Raw genomic sequence first — 22,487 nt, 5'->3', positions numbered from 1 at the left:
GACATGGTCAATCACGTCATCCTGATCAATTGTCTCCGTGAGAACCTGTGCATCACGTATCAGGCGCTGCAGTGGTTGACCTCCTTCCTCCTGGACCAACCCTCCCAGGTCCAACTTGGGTCCTTTCTCCCCCCCACCTCTCTCTCCACATGTGGTGTTCCCCAGGGCTCTATCCTCTCACCCTGGCTCTTCAATTTCTACTTTGCCCACCTGATCTCTACCTTCTCCTCTAACTTTCAGTGTTATGTGTATGACACTCGCTCTCTTTCAGGCTTCCCTCAGCCTCCTCTCCTCTCTCGCTCATTCCTGCCTTTCCGCGATCCAGGATTGGTGCGCCTCCAACGATCTCTGCCTTAATGCCAGTAAGACGGAGATCCTTCTCATTGGGAGCCCTGCTCCTGCTTTCCCTCTCTCACTCTAGCTGCCCTCCCTGGGCCCTCTTCCATCGCCTTCCTGTGAGGCAAAAAACCTTTGTGTAATCTTTGACTCCACTCCCTCCTTCTCTCCTCACATCACCGACCTTGCCAAGAAGGCCCACTTCCAGCTGCACCTCCTCAAAGGTATTCTTCCTTTTCTCACTTTCCCTTGGAAGCTCACTGTCTCCAGAGCCCTGGTTCTCTTCAGGCTGGACTATTGCAACAGTCTCTTTCTCAATCTGCCTTCCTCTACTCTCCTCCCTCTGCAACTAATCCAGAACAGGACTGCACGACTCATCCTTGGCCTCAAACCCAGGGACAGTATCTCTCCAGCCCTGAAATCTCACCACTGGCTCACGGTGGTTGCAAGGATCAAGCGCAAGACCCTCTGCATCATCCACAAGGCTTTCTGGGGCCGGGGCTTGCACTACATCCAACTCTCTCTTCCAAAATATCTTCTTTCTGGAGTCCTTCGCTCAGCTTCCTCCGACTCTCTGAGGGTCAGGCGCTTCTCCAGGCAGAGAGTGGGGAGTAGATCTCCTCTGCAGGTGCCTAGCTCTGGAATGGCCTCCCTGCCTCTCTCAAACTTGAGCCGGATCACCGGAAGTTCCGGAAAGCAGCTCAAGACCTTCCTTTTCTCCTCTGCTTTCTCACTCACCCTCCACTGCTGACCTACCTGTCTGGTGCACCGACTGGTTGCTTGGTACCCCCAGAGTCTCATAGAGTGCCAGGCTCCTCCATGATCAGTCTCCCCTGCACTGCCTCTGGGCCTACCGCACACTTAGGGCTGTAACTGTAACCTATACAGCCCCCTGCCTCCTTGTACTTGCCCAGAGCCGTGCTGCCCGGCTTCATTTACTCAGAGCAATCCTGCCCTGATTGCACTTCTCCCTCCCTCTTCCTGGCATTTCCCCCTCTACCTTCGCCCTGCACTTTGCATTGTTGCACTTGCACGATCTGAATGACACAAGGCCTAGTAAGATCGTTTGTCTTGTCTTCCCTTGTCTTGTCGCACCTAGTAACACTTGTGTACAGGTGTGTTATAAATGACATATATCATATCATTACCCCCTTCGATCAATCTTTCGATTGACACCTTCTTTCCCATTATCTACCTACATTGTTCCTTGGACATCCATAGCCGTCTTACCCTGTTCATGTGCTCTCCTTCTTCCTCACACCCTTCCACTGTGTCCCCAATTATTAGACAGTCCGTCCATCTAGGGAGCATGCTACCCAAACAGCGTTATAGTATTCTACCTTTGGTGGGGGTGCAAAAACCACATGCACTCAATCCTCCCCTCATTCACCATGGGAGGCTGCCTGTCTGGTCCATTATCATCCTCAGCAATTTTATTAGCAGACATTATATACCGTAATTTCCTCTTGCGACAATCACATTGTCTGATGACCCACTGTCCCACACAGATGACAACGAGCATCACGACGAGCACACAACAGTTATTTTGAACATAGCCGCCAGCCACTCTGACACCCAGGCAAATTGTGAGTCCAGCCAATTGTCCGCTACGGCGTCATGTGTTTCTTTTACCATTTTTTCATGCAGGGTATATATCTCCTCGACGGCTTCCGTAAGTGTCCCATTTGTGGCATTGTTGGTGGGTATTGCTGTACAGCAGTTGCTTCCTATCTCGTGGCAGACCCTGCCCTCCATTGCAGTGATTAGGACAAGAATTATTCTATTTTATAAGGTCACCAAGCGCAAGGCACAGAGCTCTTCCCGCACTGCATTCAGTGCTTTTTCGGTTGCGTTTGCCAACTGTAGCACCTCGTAGCGGGATATCTACAGCCATTTGGCATAGGTGGCTGCTTGTACCCCGGGAAGCAGGAGGGATGTAAAGAAAACAGAAGATGCTTTGTTGTAATGTTTTAGATGCTGTGGAATTGCGTCCAAGCTCTGCGTTGATTCGACAGATATGTAGTTGCTGCTCCTTTTCGTTCTTTTCACTTGCTTTGGCTGGTCTCTCACCTCCTTCAGCTCTTTTTCCTTACTCTTCTGCTTTGATGTAGACAGTTCATTAAAAGGTAACAGGTCTGCCTGGGGCACGACCAATGCTGGGCTTTGGAGGGGTACAAGTGCGCATACCCCTCCCCAGTCTGGAGTCAGCTCAGGGTAAGCTCTGGACCCACAGGCACACCAGTAGTCAATCACTGCTGCCGTACCTTTCTGCAACGCTGAGATGCTCATTGTCCTCTCGCAGCCAGTGTTCAACTCCAGCAAAATTGCCCCAGTTGCTCTGAAACACAAAGAATGCTGTGTGAGCGGTGTTATGTATACTGGACAGTGTTTTTCATCTATCCACGTAAAAGCATGTAACTTGACGTTCCATATTCCCTGGCATTCGTTGTTTCTTTTCTTTACCACTCCTTCAAATCCCACCAGCCCTTCTGCATGGCACTGCACCTTCCCACTTTCCCTTTTTCCCATCGTTAAACACCAAACCACGGGATATCATGTCCTGTTGAGTTTTTACAATATATTTTCCTATGGGTACTAGCCAACTGTTTTCCCCTCTGCTCCCCTTCTAAATTATATTCGGTATTACATGCTTTGTTGATTGTTCCCTGGCCATGCTTTTGAGCTGTATACGCCTCCTCCACTTCATCTATCCATTGTACTTCTACTGTGTGCCCCTGAAACAGGCCTCGAGTTCTGCATAAAGACAAGTGCATCAGGCATCCCCCCTACTCTGGTGCTACTTCTTGGGGCAAAAATTGTTTTGATGTCCCTGCAAGGTGTAGAATCCACAAGCACACATAGCAACTGCCATTGGTGCTCCCTCGTCCTACCCTTTTCATCTTGTCGTGCCACCATTTTCAGATGCCATGTCCTCCCCCTAATGGGATCATAGAGCTTTTCAACACTAAATATGCTTCTTTTGGTGTGTGTTTGGTTGACGTACCACCAGTTCCTCTATACAGTAAAAATCAGAACGAGAGAAGGTGACAGAAGACAGAGAAACAAAACACCCCTATTTTTTTCTTTCATTCCCCCATTACTCATTTGCCCATTTTCTTCTTCATTTGTGTGCTTTCTATAAAGTCTAATAGCTGAAGTCAATGATGACTGGGTTGTACTCCCCATCAAGTGGCACTCCTTTCTTCTCCTTCCACAGTCTGCTTTTGACCTTGCTGACGTAGGTGATATGAGTCCATGCCCTCCTTTCTTTCACTTTCTCTGTGGTGGGTTGGCGTTGTGAATACAACTTCGTACGGGGAAGTACACCTAGGTTCTTGGCACTTCCGTATGACGTTACGGACAAATATTCTGTCCCCTGGATAAAGGAGCTGTGCTTGTGGAAATTCCCCCTCTCTGTGTGTGCATGTCTCTTCTTCAACATTGGTCGGCCGACTTGTTGAATGTTGAACCTGGCAGGAAATGTATTTCAGTAGGTCTGTCATTTCAGTTAGGTACTTTTTCCTCTCTTCTCCTAGAACCTGAGCTGTGGTATTAGCGTCCGAACATGTTATGTGCAGGAGGGACAGGCGGATGCATCCTCCTACCAGTTACAATTTTGTGCGGGTCAAGTGGTGATCTGCACCAGGTGTGTGGCCAGGAGCAAAAGCGCCATTGGGAGGCAATAATGCCAGTTTTTAGAAAAGATGTGGCTAGCTTTGCTAAGCGCTCTTTAAGCAAGCCATTTAATCTCTCGACAATCCTGCTCACTTGAAGCCGGTAAACTGTGCATAGCCTGTGTTTTATTCCTAGGCGGTGTGTTATTTCCTTAAAAAGGTAATTGGGAAAATGTTGGCTATTGTATGACCTTATTTCATCGCACACCCACCATCTTGAAAACACCTCCCTTACTAGGGACTTGGCTTGCATCAATTCATAGCACACGGCCCTGCCTCAAGCCAATGTGAAAATGTAAATACGGCCACGAGCATGTACCTATAAGAGGCACATCTACCTTGCATATCAACATGGTTGATATGCAAGTGCCGCAAGGGCCCTTCCGGACGCGGCAATGTCCTTTTTATCATTTTCAACGTATGACCAAACAAAAACTGCTGACACACCAGACAATTTCCCATAAATTTGGCCACTCACTCATGCAAATTCAGAACATACCACCCTTCGTTTATTTCTGCTGCTATATTTTCTTTAGATACATGGGCAGAAAGTGCAGCTGTTCTAATGCTACGCCGAACAACTTTTTGGGCATCACAGGTTTCCCAGTGCTGTTTTGACTCCATATGAAATCGGTAGGTGAAAGGCAACAACCTCTTTGTATCCATAAATCTTTTTCCTCCATCGGGGCCTCTCCTTGGAACTCTATAATCAGTACAATCGGTTTTGTGTTGAAACTTTCTCCGCTTTCTCCCTCTTAACTCTTTCTTCTCTCTGCCGCATTATTTGCATTTTCTCTTTTGCACCTGGGTACAGTCTCATACTTCCTTCAGGTAAGTAGGCCTCTTCCTCGGCTGCTCTGTTGGCCATTTCGTTCCCTAGAGATATTCGGTCCTGCTCACCTGTATGGGCAGCACATTTTATTATGGCCACCTCCACTGGCATTTTCAGTGCTTCAATCAATTGCACAAATAACTCAGCATGTTGTACTAGGGACTCGTCACTTCCCATGAACCCCCTCTCTTTCCCACCTCGCAAGTCCTGAATGCATTGTGGATGTAACGTAAGCTGAATCTGAGAAAATATTAGCTGCATGCTCTTCCATCATGTTTAGTGCACTGATCATGGCCACTAACTCTGCTGCCTGTGCTGAATAATGTGATGGGAAGCACTGCTGGGCAGCTATTACTTATTCCCCAACCTTGTAGCACACTATCGCAGCTCCAGTGTGTCTCCCTCCTGTTTTGGAGTCTATGCTTGATGACCTGTAAATGAAAACCATGTCTGCCCCCTCTATTTCTTCTTCCTTGACCCGTATGTTCCCCTCCATTCTGTCCATATGTGCTGCACAGTCATGTATGTAGTCTCCTTCTTCTGCAGGTTCTGCTATGAATGTTGCCGGATTTACCACACAACACCTCAATGGCTGTGTTTGTCAATATTACCTCATACCCTGCTGCCCTTTGTGTCGTTAATGTGCTTTTGATTTTTCCAAGATGGCAAATAATTTGTGCTCCATGTACAGTGCTACGGGGCACTCCATGGTGATTGTCGCTGCCTTCTCTATTGCAAATGCTACAGCCACAAGTGCTTGTTCGCAGGGGAAGTATCCCTGCATCACTGGGTCTAGAATACCACTATAGTAAGCCAATGGTTTGTGTCCCTGTGGCTTCTTTTGCCTGAGGACCGCTGTCATACTGAGCCATCTGAGTGGGAGAACAAGTAACACATCTCTTTGTGGTTAGGGGTGGCCAACACTGGCACATGGGCCAATGCTTCTTTTAGTTCTGTGAATCTTTCTTTCATTTCTGGTGTCCATTTTAGTGCCCTCTTCTCCTTCTGCGCTTCCTTAAGGGCCTGCAGTAAGCGTTTTGTGAATGTAGAGGAGTCAAAGACCCATGCCCTGCAGTAATTGTATAACGCATGGAACTTCTTCATTTCCTTCACTGTGCGAGGATGTGCAGTCAAGTGAATTGCCTCTATCCTCTCCTGTGTGATCTTACACCCTTCAATGGATATTATTTGTCTCAGGTACACAACCTCCTCCTGGCAGTATTGCATTTTCGCCTTGTCCACCTTCTACCCCTTTTCTGCTAGTAATGTTTAGAGATGTACCAAATCCGCCCTACACTCCTCCTCAGTCTCACTGCATAGTAACAAACCTTCAACCTTTTGTATTTCTGTGCTTGACATTTACAAACTGCTCAGGTCCATTTGGATCACTCTGTTGAAAATGCTAGTTGATTCGGAGTAGCCCTGAGGCCCCCTCGTGTGTTCTGGTTGGGTTCCCCAATAGGTAAACGCTGTCTAATATTGAGAGTCTGGATGAAGTGAGATGGAAAAGAAGGCGTTCTTCAAGTCAATGTGACCGTGAAGTACTTTGCCATCGTTGGGATGTTGCACAGTATTGTGGGGGAGTTCGGTACCAGGGTAAACTCTGCTTCAACTACATCATTAAAAGGCATACATCTTGCATAAATCTCCACGACCCACCCTTTGACTCTTTTATTTGGTATATAGCCGTACTGCATGGTGATGAGAATGTCTGTATGATGTCCTGCTGCCATAGTGCATGCACAGTCAAATATATTCCCTCATCTGCTTCTCTGGACAATGGGTATTGTTTTGTTCAGGGCAGCAGTTCCCTTTCCTTTAACTTTATCTTCACCGCCTGACTCCTTTCAGTACCGCTACATCATGGGGACCTCTGGTCCATAATTTCTCTGGTACCCTTTTGAGATCTTCAACTGTGTGCTTGCTTCCCCTTTTTACCAGGTGTGTCGGTATCAGTACCAGTTTTTCTACTACTTTTACTGGGCTGTGTATATGTAACTGGAACACCATCTCTCCCTCCTCCTCCTCATCAGAGAACAGTTGTTCATCTGTTACTCCTGTCACTGTCAGTGTTGGCTTGATGTATAGCACCATACGCCACTCCATGCTGTCATTATCCATCCCGCATAGGAACACCATGGGCCTCATTACACGGTGGGCGGTAGCCATGGCGCTGTTAGCTCCCCATTCCGGGAACCATTCCCCATTCCCATTTGAGCCCCCATAGGGCTCAATGGGAATGGGGATGGAGCTAATAACGGGCCCGTTATTAGCTCTGAAGTCCCTCAACGGGTCCCTTCCATAACGCCTGGTAAAACCAGGCGTAAGGGAAGGGACCCGCTAAGGGACCTCGTAGTAGGGCGGTAAGGGATTATCGGCACCGGTGCCGGTAATCCCTTACCGCCTACCCTGTAATGAGGCCCCATGTCTTTGTGTATCACTACCTCTTCTAGCTGCAGTACTACTAGTGTGGACCCATCCGAGTAGTATCCCATACAAAAACATGTTAGGGTACATGGGTTGGCCTCGTAGTGTGCTCTGAGCGTGTGCTGCTAAAAGGTGTAGTAAATGTCTGGTATGGTGCACACCATGCCTTTCTCTGTGAATGATATTGTGGCATCCAGTTTGTTGAGCAAGTCTCTCCCTAGGCTATTGATAGGAGTGTCTGTGGAATATATTAGTGGCATTACGATGTGCTGCGTCCCTGTCGTTAGTGGTACGTCTTTCATTACTGGAACCGACACTACTGCCCCAGAGAAGCCCTGCATATCCATCACCTTGTTCGATAGTGGGAATCCCCCTTCCCTTATACAAGATTTGGTTGCTCCTGTATCTGTGAGGAATGAGAAATCTCTTGGTCCTATGTTCACTCCTACATTGGGTTCCTCTTCGGTGCCATCAGTTACTGCTAGGACTGAAAAGATTCAAGCTCTCTGCAAGCCCCCCTATTGTTGCAGGTTATCCTGTGAGAAAGGAAAAGAATTTCCTCTGACAATGTTGACCCCGGTGTAGAAGGGTATCACGTTCTGTCCTAACACCACTGTACTTCCCGCAGCTAGTGCTTGTGTTTGTGTCCCATTTGGAGGTGTCATTCCACCATTCGCTGGCCCCCCTTGCACCTGCTGTGGTCCCTGTGGCAGAGCGCCTGTCCCTGCTGCAGCTGGGCTGGGAAGGGTTGCATCTGTTGTGCTGTGACAAACCCTTGCTGCTGTGCCATTTGCATTGTTTGTGCCTGTGCGTTTTGCCCGAAAGGACATGTGTGCGAAGTGTCCCATGTTCCTGCATATAAAGCACGGCCTGAAGACCCTATATCTTGCCCCCCTGTTTCCTCCTCCTTGTTGTGTGTACACTCTCCCCCTTGGAAAGTATCCTCATGCATGTAATTGCCCTGCGGTGGTGTATTGCTCTTCCCCAAAAAGTGCAGGGAACAACCATAAATCACCAATGCAATTATAGAGCAAATACTTCAACCCATAAACAGACAGACACAAGAACTCACAGCCACGCACTCTTTAGAAGATAATCAGCTCTTTACGGCTATTTATTCAAAGATTACAAGTACATAGAAATAACTCCTAAAAATAATAAGGACATAGATCACAAAAAAAGCAAAGAAGTCAAAAAGAAATACATCACCGTGAGCGTAACAGAATTCCTCATCTCGTCCAGAAGCGGCTGGAAGACCCCGGGGACAGCCAGGCCGAGAGTACCACAGCTCACAGGAAGGCCAGACGTAAGCATCCTTCTCTGGCTGAAGTCTCACCTGACCCCCTCCGGGCTTCCGCATATATACACACTCCACAAAGGGGAGTTAATTCTCGAACCATATGGAAATTGCACTTGCGCAGTTGAGGAACAGCCGTCGGTTGCCAGCTGGGTCAATCGAGAGCTCCCCCCAAGAAGTGCAGTGCCTCCCTTCTCTCAAAACACGCTCCACGGAGAACAGTAGCAAGCCATAACAATGTTAGCTTTCCCAGCAGAAATGGCCTTGACAGCATACCAGGTTTAGAAAAGCATTTTTGTCGAAGGCACTGTGAATCTAACACTAAGCAAAATGTGGGCAGTGTTTCACTGCAATATGAAGTAAATATCCAACATGGCTCCGAGCGCTCCCAGAATGCATTGCGCACCCGCGCCATTTTGGGTCAAGCATAGCAGGTGGAGCTCCCCACTGTGGCATATACTGTGGCTGCTGTACAAACCCCCCCTGCTGTGGTCTGTTCCCCACGGGAAACCCTCCCTGTTGGGCAGGTGCCTCTGCATCAGTGTCAGGTACAAGCATTGCCCCTTCCATTGTATACGCACCAGTTTATTTTGTACCAACTTGTTTTCTGCTTTTGCAAAATGTTCTGCCGCCTGCCTCTGGCTCTCCTGCTTTCGTTTACAGTAGTGTACTATCATACCTGTATTTCTGGCCATCCCTTTGCTTATATTTCCACAATCTTGTCTAAAGACGCCTGGATGTCCGTTGGCAGCCCTTTAACCAGTATGTGGTAAAACAATGGTATGCACTCAACTCAGCACCTTCGCGTTTCCTGCGTCCAGAGATCCTGCACCTGTTTTATATAGTCTGCAGGGTCATCATCAGGCCTCATCTTTTTTTTTGTTGAAACTTTTATTTACAAATTAACATGTTATAAACTATACAATAACCTACACAACACAGTCAACATTTTGACACATAACTATGTACAGTGCGAGATACAAATTACACCAAAACCCTCCACCAAATCAATTACATCTCTCAATCACCCACCCCCAAACCCACTAATTAAACATATACAACACCAAGTCTAATATAACTGAAGAAATTTACCCCTGATTTTCTCAAACAAACCCAATTTCCCATCTCTCCTGTAAAGCACCCTCTCCATTCCTGCCAAATCATGCATTTCAGTCAACCATGTCCCAATATTCAATGACAGTGTAGATTTCCAATTCCGCAAAATCATTTTCTTACCAATCATTGTCCCTCTGAACAACCATTTCTTCTGATTCTGACTGAGATCATCCAATGACTCATCACTCCCCAATATCACCACTTTGAAATCCAGGACAGGCAGTCCCTCTATCACTTCATCACACACCCGTCCAACCTCACCCCAGAACAATCTCACCAACCTACAGTCTCACAGCAAATGCTCCAACGTAACAGACTCATCCATGCATCTCCAACATTCAGAACTCTCCAACATCCCTCTTCTACACATTTTCTCTGGTGTCCAATAAATCCGATTAAGAATCTTTATCTGTCTCATCCTCTCTGTAAGTCCCAATGAGCACATCTTAACATTCACACACATTTGTTGCCACAAGTCTTCTGTGATATCTGACCCAATTCTTCTGCCCCACTCCTCCCTTAGCTAATCATTACCATGGTAATGTGACACAATCACTTTATACAATCGACTGGCCAGGCCCCCTTCTCTTCCTACCACCTTCCTAGTAAACATATTCAAATAAATGTTCTGCTCCAAGTCTACATGCCCTATCGCACGTTTAAGTTTCAGATAGTCAGAGGCTTTAAAGTTCTCTATGTTATAATGCTGCTGCAGTTCCCTCACAGTCATCCAATTGTCATTTCTAAACAGATCAGCCACCCACCACACTCCCAAAAACCAATCCGCCCAAAAGACCACGTTACCATTTATTTTAATAGCGGGGTTCAACCATATCGAGGCACCTGGCTCTTTAAATATATCCACACCCAAATACTTACAGAAATTCTTCCATGTACTCCTTAAATTCTCAATCAACAGATCTTTTCCACAACTCCGCTTCGAGATAGAAGTCAATACAGCTTGTGATGTCAGAGGCCCATTGAAGCTAGTCTCAGCCTCCACCCACACATCCTGCAACTCTTCCACAAAGGGAACCAAGAAGTCCGACATGAAAGCCAGATGATACGCTCTGAAATTTGGAACCCCTAGACCCCCCCTATGTACTGGCAACTGCAATTTCCACAACTTCAACTTTGGGGGCTTCCTATCCCACAAGAATTCCTGAAGCATTCTGTCCAAATCCTTCCAAAATGTTAATGGCATCATTAGAGGGATCATACTCAAAACATAATTTATTCTTGGGGCAGAGATCATTTTCAAGGCGTTCACCTTGCCCCACGAAGATAGATTCAATAGACTCCATCCGTCCAGATCAGTCCGTAACCCACTACACACGACTTAATCATGTCTCTAATCTCAGGAGTCAGCCAAATTCCCAAATATAACAATTTGTCCGGACACCATCGAAATCCTAAATCCATTACACATTTTCATCAACAGAATGTGATAAGGGCATAATCTCCGATTTCGTCCAATTGATCTTGTATCCAGAACACAATTGGAACTCTGCCATTATATCCATTAGCACCGGTATAGATTTTTTAAGATCACCAAGGACCAGGAGCATATCATCTGCAAACAACCAAATCTTCTGCTGTAACCCCCAGCTCGATTGCCCCACCACTTCATCAGCTTCTCTGATAAACTCAGCCAATGGTTCTAACGCTATCACAAATAATAGTGGCGATTAAAGGGCACTCTTGCCTTGTTTCTCTCTCCAACTTGAACTTTCCAGACCGCGTACCATTGGTGTTAACCTCCGCAGTGGTATTACTGTACAGTAGCCTGATCCACGAAACAAATTTCTCACCAAAACCCATCTTGATCAATACTGAGAAGAGGAAATTCCAATTCACTCTATCAAACGCTTTCTCTGCATCTAAGGACAAAACAGCACTGTCTCCTTGTTGACCATTCGCCTTGGAAATAATATTCAAGATTTTCCTGATGTTACTGGAGGTCTTCCTACCCCTCACAAAGCCCGACTGGTCTGCATGGATTAAAGAAGGAAGCAAATGTTCCAATCTAATCGCTAATATCTTCACCAGAATCTTGTTATCGGCATTGATAAGACTGATAGGCCTATAACTCGATGGAAGAGTATCATCTTTCCCTTTTTTCAGAAAGACAGAAATCATGGCATGCCTAGTAGATTCCGGCAGCACACCTTTAATCATTGACTCCATATACATATCCCTCAAAAGCTGGAGGGCCGAGTCCGGCAGTAACCTGTAAAATTCAACAGGAAACCCGTCAGGGCCCGGGGATTTCCCCACATTCAGTTTACCAATAGCCTTCTTAATTTCATCAACTGTAAAATCCTCTTCCAGCAACTTCGAATCATTCTCAGAGATCTTAGAAAGAACCACTTTTTCCAGACATTCCGCACCCCTGCCAGTCACCTCCGGCTCATTTTTGTATAAATTCACATAAAATTCCCGGAAAATCTTGTTTATCTCACCTGGATGATAAGTTATTTTGTCATCCTGACCCCAAATCGATGGTATGGATCGCTCAGCCTCCCTCTTTCTCAATCTCAGGCCTCATCTTATGTGCCATTACTATCCCAGGTTGTAGCTATCAGGATACATGCGCTTGACAGTTGTTGAATGGAGCCCTATTGTGTGCATTAGTGCTTAATTTCACCCCCTTGTGCCCCGCCTGCTCCCATATTTTGTCCCCTTGTTCTCCTATTATGGTTGCAAATAAACTTTTCATATTCCCTATTGCAAGTGTCACCCCAGCTGTCTTTTTCTCGAGGGCCTGTATCCATTTGCTGACCCCTGCCACGTGGGAGGGCAGACTGCATATTAGATTGTCCCTGTCCATTGTCTGCCAGGGCATGTAATGGGTGTCCCTTTTGCAACAGAAGCATTTGCCTCATCCTGGGCCCTGCCCCCCTCCACGTGTGGTGGCCTGGGCCAGACCTACTTTCATCTTCCCCTTCCTACTATGAAGAAAGGTTGACCAGTCCCTTGCAGACTCGCCGCTGTACTGTCGTTTTCTTTGCTTTCTCCCCTTCTCCTGTCTTTGTCGGGTGTCCACTGGTTGCCCTCTCCATCGTTCCAACCTACCCCTACTCCTTCCTCATCTGAGGCTGCACTACCCTCATCCCCTACTTATGCCTCCTCCTCTTTTCCTTCTTCCTCATCGTAGTCCAGTCTGAATGTTATCCTCCCTGACAACCATTCCCCCTTGTCCCCTCTCTCTCGATTGTACCTCCACACTTCCTCTTCTATCACCCTCTCTGCTTCATTAAAGAATGCATCCGCCTGCTGTCATGTGTTCTTCTCAATGTCCCCCAAGTATTTTCTCTACCCCTTTTGTGTTCCTCATCCCACTATGCGTCCCTATCTTTTTTCTCGGTAGCCTCTTTTTTCCCCTCTGGGCTCTCCCAAAGCGGGTTTGTATACCCCGACACGGGTCGCAGTGTTGCACAGACACCATAGGGCGAGGCGGGGAGCTTGTCCGTCCCCTCCTTTGTCCCCTCTCCTGCTTTCTTCATTGGCTCCCCTGTAGTTTCCTCATACAATTTCCAGAACCCTAATATATTCTGTATACTCTTAAACTTTGAGCCCTTGTATTTTGTCAACAACTATGAGACCATATTCTCTATTATATTCTCTATTATTTTACTATCGAACGTTCCTTCTCAGGGCCATGTATGGAAACACTGACCTGCAGTCTCCTGGACCCATTGAAAATTATATTTTAATATTTGTTCGCAATATTGGGGCAACTTTTTACACATGTGAAAAAGGGGGCTATCTAGATACTGCCCTTTCTCTATGCCCGAATTACCTTAGGAACCACCCCCCACTTTTCATTCTAGACCCTTTTCCCTGTGACACCCACACTCAACCTTAGTCACTCTTCTCTCCCGCCTTTCACTCTGGCTTTCTCCACAGGCCCACCCATGCACTCTCACTTGTCACACTGACCTTCTCCTCAGGCCCGACCACTCACTCTGTGTTAGTAGGCAATGGCCCTCTCCACGGGCTCACCTTTCTCTATGCTAGTAAAGGTTGGCACTGAGCCACCTCCACTCCTTTTGCTCTCGCCTACCACTAGACTGGAAAGCATGCTATTATACACAGGAGGAAGCTAGATGGGTAGAGGCAGTGGAGAGTGAGAGGCAGTGGGCAGAGCTGAGACTGACAAGGATGAGGTGATACAATCTGGAAGCAATAGTGGGAAATAGAAGGTGGAGAGAGAGAAAGAGAGAAGCTGGCAACATCTTGAGGTGAGAATGGTTAGAAGGAAGTGCAAATTATAGAAAGGAATTGTGAGCAGGAGGAAGTTGGAGTAAAGGAGAGGGCAGGATCTAAATGCGAGAATTGTCAGAAGGGGGTTACGAGGAGGAAGAACTTGGAGGAGCTGGGATGAACAGAGGCAGAGACAAGGGCAGACAAGGACATTTGGTCAGAAGGAGAAATTGTCCATGAGGAGGTGGAGGAGATACCATATGCAGGACCTAGAAGCAACACAGAACTAATGACACTAAAGGTAGAAAGATGAATGGAGTAAGAGGAGAGAAGAAAACAGATAAGATCAAGGTAGAAAGAAAAGAGTGGAAAAGGCCAAGGCCTAGCCAGCCAGGATAGGAGGTTTCCAGTGGCTTGGGTGGCCCTAGAGAAGATGAGGCTGAGGTAGGTGGAATGAAACTTGGCCTGGGAGATTACTATAAGTCTAGGGAAGTGAAGGTGGGGATGAAGTCCATGCTATGCTCTGCAGCCAAGGAACACCTTTCTAGTGCCCCCTGCCTGTGAGGACGAATGCCCCATATGTCTATAAGACTTGGTGCTAGAGTCAGTCCAGGGATATGGGTCCCGGAAACCCAAATATAGAATAGACTAAAGAAGAGAGTTTGGGAACCATGTAAACACACAACACACAAGGAGAGGAGGTAATGCAACCTCCAACAGACAACGACTCAGACATTGATCCAAGAGCCTGGCTACGAGCTCCTAGAAGTTGCAACATTTTACTGGGGAAGAGACCATCCTGATTATCATTATATTTTGTGTGGAAAAAGTCCCATTTCTCATTCTCATTTGGCCCCTACCTGTGCATGGTCCCTAAAAAAAAAAAAAAAGCACAGAGCGAACCTATCTTCTGTCTTGGTGCACTTGTTGATCCCATGTGTCCTACGTGACATCTCATTTACCAGTCTCCCTCCTGCGCTTCTCACCTCTACTTTCACCCTCCTCCCCTATAGTCTTTCTGCATCCTCACTTTTTTCTAACTCCTGTCCCAGAAATGGTAATTTTATTTACTTTATTGGACATCTGTATGGCGCCTATACACAAGTGTTTCCAGGCACCACAAGGCAAAAAAAGGGGTTTGGGGGGACATGGGAAATCGACGGAACACAGCTGCAAGAACAAAAAGAAGCGGATTATATTGGCCTTGTGACAATCCTCCTGTGCAAATGCATGACAAGGTGATAAGTGCGAAAGGATGGGGGGAAGAGGGAGAAGTGCAATAGTGGAGGAGCCCTACAGCTGGGGGAGGGTGCCTGCTGTTCAGGCCAGGGTGGCAAAATGCCCAGGGAAAGAAGGGGGGAGGGGAGGAAAAGTGCAGTGGACAGGAGGACTGGGTGGGTATAGTCCTGGAACAGACGCCCGAGGGCAAGCAATGGCATTGGAAGCTGGCAGGGAACTCCTAGGGGGGTGGTCTGGTCCATGTATGACTCTGAAGGGACCAGGCCCCACTCACATCAGCAGGTGGAGAGCTTAGGAAGGGAGGGGGAGAGGGAAGGACAAGGAGAAAAGGAAGGTCTTGAGAAGTTTCCGGAACTTAAGACGATCCGTCTCAAGTCTGAGGGGAGAGGGAGTTGTTCCAGAGGGAGTTGCCAACCTAAGAGAGGGATCTACCTCAGTAGTACTATAATATACCTTTCATCAACTGACAGGCAGTAAGCACGCCCTAACCGGATGTCCCGCCTCTTTGGCGTGTCCATGGTAACGCAGGTCCCTCCTTACCGGATGTCCCTGTGCTGTAGTGACGTCATGTGTTGTGTTCCGGGGCGTGTTGGTGTAGATAAGGGCGTTTCCCGGTGGTGATGTCGTGCATGAGGTAATATTTTGGGTTAGGCGTGGTCCAGCAGGAATGGTGACATCACGGGCGTGTCCCTGAAGTTTCCCCTAAGGCCTATCCTAACAGTGATGTCATGTGTTGTGTTTAGGGGTGTGTAGGCGTAGATAAGGGCGTTTCCCTGTGGTGATGTCGTGCATGAGGTAATATTTTGGGTTAGGCGTGGTCCAGCAGGAATGGTGACATCACGGGCGTGTCCCTGAAGTTTCCCCTAAGGCCTAACCTAACAGTGATGTCATGTTTTGTGTTTAGGGGTGTGTAGGCATAGATGAGGGCGTTTCCCAGTGGTGATGTCGTGCATGAGGTAATATTTTGGGTTAGGCGTGGTCCAGCAGGGATGATGACATCACGGGCGTGTCCCTGAAGTTTCCCCTAAGGCCTAACCTAATAGTGACGTCATGTTTTGTGTTTAGGGGCGTAGGCGTAGATAAGGGCGTTTCCCGGTGTTGATGTCGTGCATGAGGTAATAATTTGGGTTAGGCGCTAACCTAATAGTGACGTCATGTTTTGTGTTTAGGGGTGTAGGCGTAGATAAGGGCGTTTCCCGGTGGTGATGTCCTGCATGAGGTAATATTTTGGGTTAGGCGTGGTCCAGCAGGGTTGGTGACATCCCGCCGGTGTCAAGGTCCAGGGCTCTGGTGCGATGATGTAGGTATGAAGTTGTGATGTCAAGGGGCAGGCCGGGGGGCGTTGTGGGGGTGATGTAGTTATGGGTCCTCCCATAGGGGCGGAGTATGGTGTATGTATAGAGAAGGAGCTCTGGAGAGAGGTAGACGGCGCTCTTGGAGTCTGCGCTAGTATGCATGGTATGACCATATGTTTGGGTAGGCTATGGAGCTTTTTTAATTGATAAATATATTTCCAAAACATGTAAGTTTTGGTATAGGGTGTTAAAAGGTGTGTGTCTGTGTGTCTGTGTGTCTGTGTGTGTGTGCTTGTTTAGAAAATAAGAAAAGTTTAACAGTTATAAATGTTGAGCTGTGTTGTGGTAAAATGTGTGGCAAAAAGCTTTGGTTCTTTATGGAAGAATCAGCCAGGCATTGTAGAGTTAACTGGGGTATTTATAGAAGCTTTGTGACGTTGAGGGAACAATCAATATTTCGGTCGCACTCTGATGTGTAGCATTGGTTCATGTTTGTAAAACAAGCATTACTTTCGTTTTGAATGGAGCATGGAGTTTTAAGCAGTGTCATTGTATACATTTGTAGAGTGTACGTGTACCATTTGGAAAAGGCCACGTCGTCAGATGTAAGAGGCTAGGGCATGTCTCTGATGATATACGTTTGGCTAAATATTAAACAGACTAGTCTATGAATATAACAGTACCAGGGAAGCGGTCTTTTCTTTTTTACACTTCTGCGTCTGGAATAAAGGGGTCATTGAATTTGGAAACGAAGTAAGTGCATTTTTTTTTTTTTTATGTTTAAAAATGCTTCATGGTGTATAATTGTTAATTCTTTTTATTTAGAGATACGAAGCACCGTCCTTTTACGATGAATTTGACTTCCAAAAAATATTAGATAAGGGTATGTGTATTTTGTTTCATAAGTGTTGAATTAATGTTACAATTGGAAGGGGGTTAAGTTTTTTGAAAAAAGGAAATGTAAATATACGAGGGTCTCTAAAACCAAACGAATTGTATTTAGGGACTGTGTAGGAGTTTATGGTCGATTAATAAAGCTACACTGTGTGTTTTATTTATAATAGATGCCGCTAAAGATCAGGACATCTGCGCTTTAGAAGGTAATTTCACTGTTTAAAACGTGTTTGTTGCTTTGCGCTCTGTAAAAAGTATTTGTATAGGTAATCTCTAATATGGATTTGTTAGACCAACGGTGGAGCGCTAAAGGACTTTGAGCTTTTTTTCTAAAGGCTCCAGGTTGTAAATATTTTAGACTCGTGAATTTGAGAGATTTGAATCCAGGGTGGACAGAAGATTATTTGAGCCTATTAAAATAAAATATATTTTTATTCTAGAAATGAATGAACAAAATAACAGCAGCAATACGCCGTTTTAGATAAAATAAGGTTGTTTAACATGGGTCTGGTGACTCGCGCTATGTAAAAAAAAAAAAAAAAAAAAGAGGTATTTGACTAGCCAATCTATAATATTGATTTCTTTCTTTGACTAGGACACCGTGGATAAATATTGAACAGCAATGTATAAATGGACACGGGCTGCGAAACCTTTTAAGTTGAATCATTGTGGTTACAAGCTGATGGGCTTTTATGAGAAATATGTCTCTTTCATTTCAAAACGGAGCAGAAATATGATTTTTAAACGGTAGTAGAACCATGAATGTTTAACATGGGTTTATTTTAAAGGGGCTGGTGCAACCTTTAAAGGGTATTTTGAGTTTGTATTTGGCTGTGGTGCGAATGTTACACTGTGCAAAGACACAAGGCGGTTTATGTATTTAGACACGGGTGTTTTGTAAATGATATTTTAGAGTGTTTTTTCTTTGAACACCTGGAGCATTAGGACATTAGGGTTTAAGGTGTAATCACATAGGAATTAAAATGTATGCTTTTGTATTAACATTACAGTAGACCATGCCTATGGCAAAAAGGCTTCCAAGAAGAGAAAGCATGTGAATGCTGCAATTTCTAAACTTGTGAAAGACACAGCGGCGTGTGCGAAAGGTAATCCATTTTAATTTTATAGTGTTCAGTGTGTGTCTGTGTGTGTGCGCGTGTGTGTGTGTGTGTGTTTGGCCTGCAGTATGTAAGTAAGGATTAATGTTATAATGTTTTTATATAGATTTACAATTGTTGGGCCGAGCAGAACATGTTAAGGGTCAGCTCAAAAGGAAGCGTTTAGAGGTCGATACGCATGGTACGTTGTTTATATTTGCTTTCTTTTTTTTTTGCATCTTTACAGGTTTATAGAGGTATCTAGGGTGTAACCAGATAGATACATTATCTTTTTCTTTTTCTTTTTAATTATTGGGTTGTTATGGGCTTTGGATGGTTTAGAGGGAAACATGTATTAGGGGATTATGAGTTTGTATGTTTATAAGGAATCAGACTCATGCTTCTAGTTTTGTAAATATGTATTTAATTATGTTATGGTCATTTTTTTAGGGCCTAGTGTTGTGCACAATTCTAAAGGCTTAGCGCTTGCTACCTCTAGATGCCAGGCAGCGGATCGTGTGAAAAAAACAGGCCAGACCTTAGAGCGTGTTGAGGGGACCCTGAAAAGGAAGCGTTTGGAGACATATACGCACAGTATGTTTTTTATGTTTGCTAACTTTGCAGCTTTAAGGCTTATTATAGGTTTTTCTTTTTTTTATGGGCTTTGGATTATTTAGAAGGAAACATGTACCAGGGGTTTATGAGTTTGTATGTTTATAAGGAATCAGAATCCTGCTTCTAGTTTAGTAAATATGTATTTAATTATGTTATGGTAATTTTTTAGGGGCTAGTGTTGTGCACAAGTCTAAAGGCTTAGCACATGCTACCTCTGGAGGCCAGGCAGCGGATTGTGTGAAAAAAACATGCCCTACCTTAGAGCGTTTTAATGGGATTTTGAAAAGGACCTATTCAGGGGACAGTACGCACAGTATGTTATTTATGTTTGCTAACTTTGCAGCTTTAAGGTTTATAAAGATATCTAGGGCGTATTTTATTCTAGGTCTTTATGGGTTTTGGATGTTTTAAAAGGAAGCATGTATTAGGCTTTAGGATGGTGTATATTTATAAGGAATAGGCTTTTGCTTCTAGTTTGTAATTTTCTTTTAATTATGTTTCTTTTTAGGGTTTAGTGTTGCGCGTAGGCCCTTTGCGGTCCCACCAAAGACTCCTGTGAAGAAAACAGGTCAGCCCTACACAGAACACTTTGACACAACAACCGATGGGGGTTATGAGGAGTGTGTGGGGCTCCAAAATATTTTAAAGAAAAAAAATAACTCTAAATTAAGTTTGAAAAAAGATGTACGGTTTACAGGGGTTCAACATGTTTTAAATGTTACGAACTATGAAACTGTGGAAGATCAAAGTATTCAGGTCACTCCGGCGGATGCCCCTCCGGCCCAGGCTGTTAGCTGTGGTAAAAATATACGGTCCCGTGTAAAGGTTATAACACCTATAGACCCATCAGCTAATAGATTGCTGCTGGAGAGTATAGGTTGTGGCGAGATTACCCCTCCTCATGTGCTTTCATCTTTAAAGGCCGTGACCCCTTTAGACCCAATACCGGCCGTCGCTAGGGCACGGTCTCTGGATTATGGATAATGTACACCGCCCCATACCTATTCACCCACAATCCCCAACAGTGAGAGGTATGTTGATATTCCCCGAAATTTAGAACAAGCGTTGGTGGTACCAGGTGTACCAAGAGCCCCTGATTCTGAAAATGTTATAATAATTATAGACTCCCCTATAAAAGAACCTCTTGGATAATCTCCACAATCCAGAGACTGTTGCCTAACGGTATCATGTATTGGGTCTAAAGCAGGAAAATCTCCAACACCCCATACGTGTTTACCCACAAGCCCCAACAGTGAGCGGTATGCTGATATTTTCCAGAATTTAAAACAGGACCCTTTGGTACCAGATATACCAACAGCCCCTGCTTCTGAAACTGTTATAATAACTATAGACTCCCCTGTAAAATAGCCTATTGTAAATCCCCTATAAAAGAACCTATTATAGTTAACTCAGTCTCCCACATAAAATTAGCTTGTGAAGAATTTGTATATGCCTCTGTTATTTGTAGGTTAAATGATCCCCCTAAACCGCTAGATCTTTCAAGCACAGGGCCAAATGGTGTAAACAAACGGCTGTGTGCAGTGAACAATTTTCATAAGACTGATAATAAACCATTGTCTGCCCTACATACCTTTAAACATGTTAACACACCAGCCGCCAGGGTGACGGTTCCTTGTTATAAAAGGGGTGGCACTGCTAAGCGGTTATTTGAGGTAAATGTATTAAATAGTAAAAAAGGAAAACATTTACCAGGTTTACATAAGAAAGTAAACCTAGGCCGCCAGAGGTATAGATTAAAGCACAAGTGTACTAAAAAAGCTTTAATTGATACAGGTAGATGTGTTTGTAAGGCCAAATACCTTTTGTTCAACATGAAATCTAAAACCAATGTATTGGCTCAAGACTATAAAAAGCAGTCTTTAAAAAATAAAGCTAGGGCTGCTCCAAATAAGTTGACAACCCCCATAACTGCATTAAGGACTGGGCTAGGTCTTGGGAAGTCCACAAACGGTGTAGACGTAATGACACCCCCTAGCACCATAGGGCATGGTTTGGAAGATGTGCATACACCCCCTCAGCCTGTAGACATACCACATTTACCTGTAAAAGGTACAGAGGCCTTGCGTTTAAAATGGCTTCGCTCTAGGAGACAGAGGAAAATGTTTTTGAAACACTTAAAAAAAGCAAAAGCTATCATTAGCCGCCGCGCAAAGAAAGATTTAGAGCTTCACTCTCCAAATACACCTGACACGTCTGATACACAAACTGTTTTTTTACAGAGTTTGGGAACATACCATCATGATATACCAAAATATAAAAGTGTTGAATACTATGAAGTTTTTCGTTTTATGAATCTAGATCGGATAACCCCAACAGGTCACGCGCTATTACTGATAACAGAATCGGTTGAGAGGCTTGTTTCACACATTTTGGAATCAGCTGGTCCTAATGACTTTGTCCAGATCCGTTTAGACAGTTCTACTTTAAACAGACCTCTTTTTGCCAGACGATCCCACCGACAGGTGTTTGATGTTTTAGAGTTTTTAGAAAACATTGGCCGTTTGCTACAAAGTAAGGCTGAGCTTCTTGTAACAGAACCCTTAAGAATTGTAACTGTGATTGTTAGATCTAGAGAGGGCGGCGTGTACAGGCCTTTAAAGAAAACACTCTACAGTATGATTGTGGCTAAGAAGAAGCATTGGCTTTTGGATTTTAACTATGGGGACTCAAATAAATGTGTGGCTGCCAGTATCATAGGTCTGCTGGAGCCTAGAACTGTTACTGACGGTTACATACAAAGAAAGGCTTTAGAGGTCCACCAGACTCTGGGTATACCTCCTGACGTCATGGTTGGTTTTAATGAAGTGTGTCTATTTGGAGATTACTTTGGGGTGTCGATCAAAATTTTGTATAATGAAGACCGGACTTGGAAATATTTTCCCCAGGGTGACACTTTTAATAAAAACACTGTCTACCTTTTACATCATGAGAAACACTATTACGGTATTTTAAATCTACAAGGTTTTCTAGGGGTACAGAATGTATGCCCTTTTTGTTGTCATATATACAACAATCGAATGTCTCACAAATGTAGATTTCATTGTCACATGTGTCAAAGAGACGGGTGTCTTGTGATGGATAAATCGAAGTTTAAATGTCCCAAGTGTAAAACTTTTGCCGGTCTTAAGAATGCCTTGAAAAACACATTGGGAAAGCAGCGCAGGGTTTAGCCCAATGCTATTGGAAAACAGACTGTTTCATGCGGTCACTTTATAAAAGCTAATCATGAATGCCGTGGTAAGATTTGTCCTAGATGTAAAATTGAAGTTGTTTCATTGGAGGACCATTTGTGTTACATGACCGTTCCAAAAGATGTGGCTAACACTGAGGATTACATTGTGTTTGATATAGAGTGTATGCAAGAGACAAGCATACACATCCCAAACTATGTTTATGCCAAACATTTGACGGGTGATAAGACGTGGTCCTTTTATGGTA

The 22,487-nt window shown here is 45.0% G+C and overlaps 1 protein-coding gene and 1 long non-coding RNA gene across 6 annotated transcripts in view; one reads left to right on the top strand and one right to left on the bottom strand.

Moving 5' to 3' along the window:
- The window catches only part of LOC138453478 (uncharacterized), a 1,096,265-nt gene that overhangs the window by 213,232 nt on the left and 860,546 nt on the right, over positions 1–22,487 (bottom strand). The window lies entirely within an intron of this gene.
- LOC138453477 (uncharacterized) lies at positions 18,267–19,001 on the top strand. Its single transcript, XR_011260438.1, has 3 exons — positions 18,267–18,422; positions 18,541–18,615; positions 18,864–19,001. It is a non-coding gene; the product is annotated as an uncharacterized lncRNA (long non-coding RNA).

This window comes from Ambystoma mexicanum, chromosome 4p, assembly GCF_040938575.1.
Source record: "Ambystoma mexicanum isolate Mex_15411 chromosome 4p, UKY_AmexF1_1, whole genome shotgun sequence".
Lineage (NCBI taxonomy): Eukaryota > Metazoa > Chordata > Amphibia > Caudata > Ambystomatidae > Ambystoma > Ambystoma mexicanum.
Note: the sequence above shows the minus strand (reverse complement) of the source record. Positions and strands in the feature narration are given on the sequence as shown.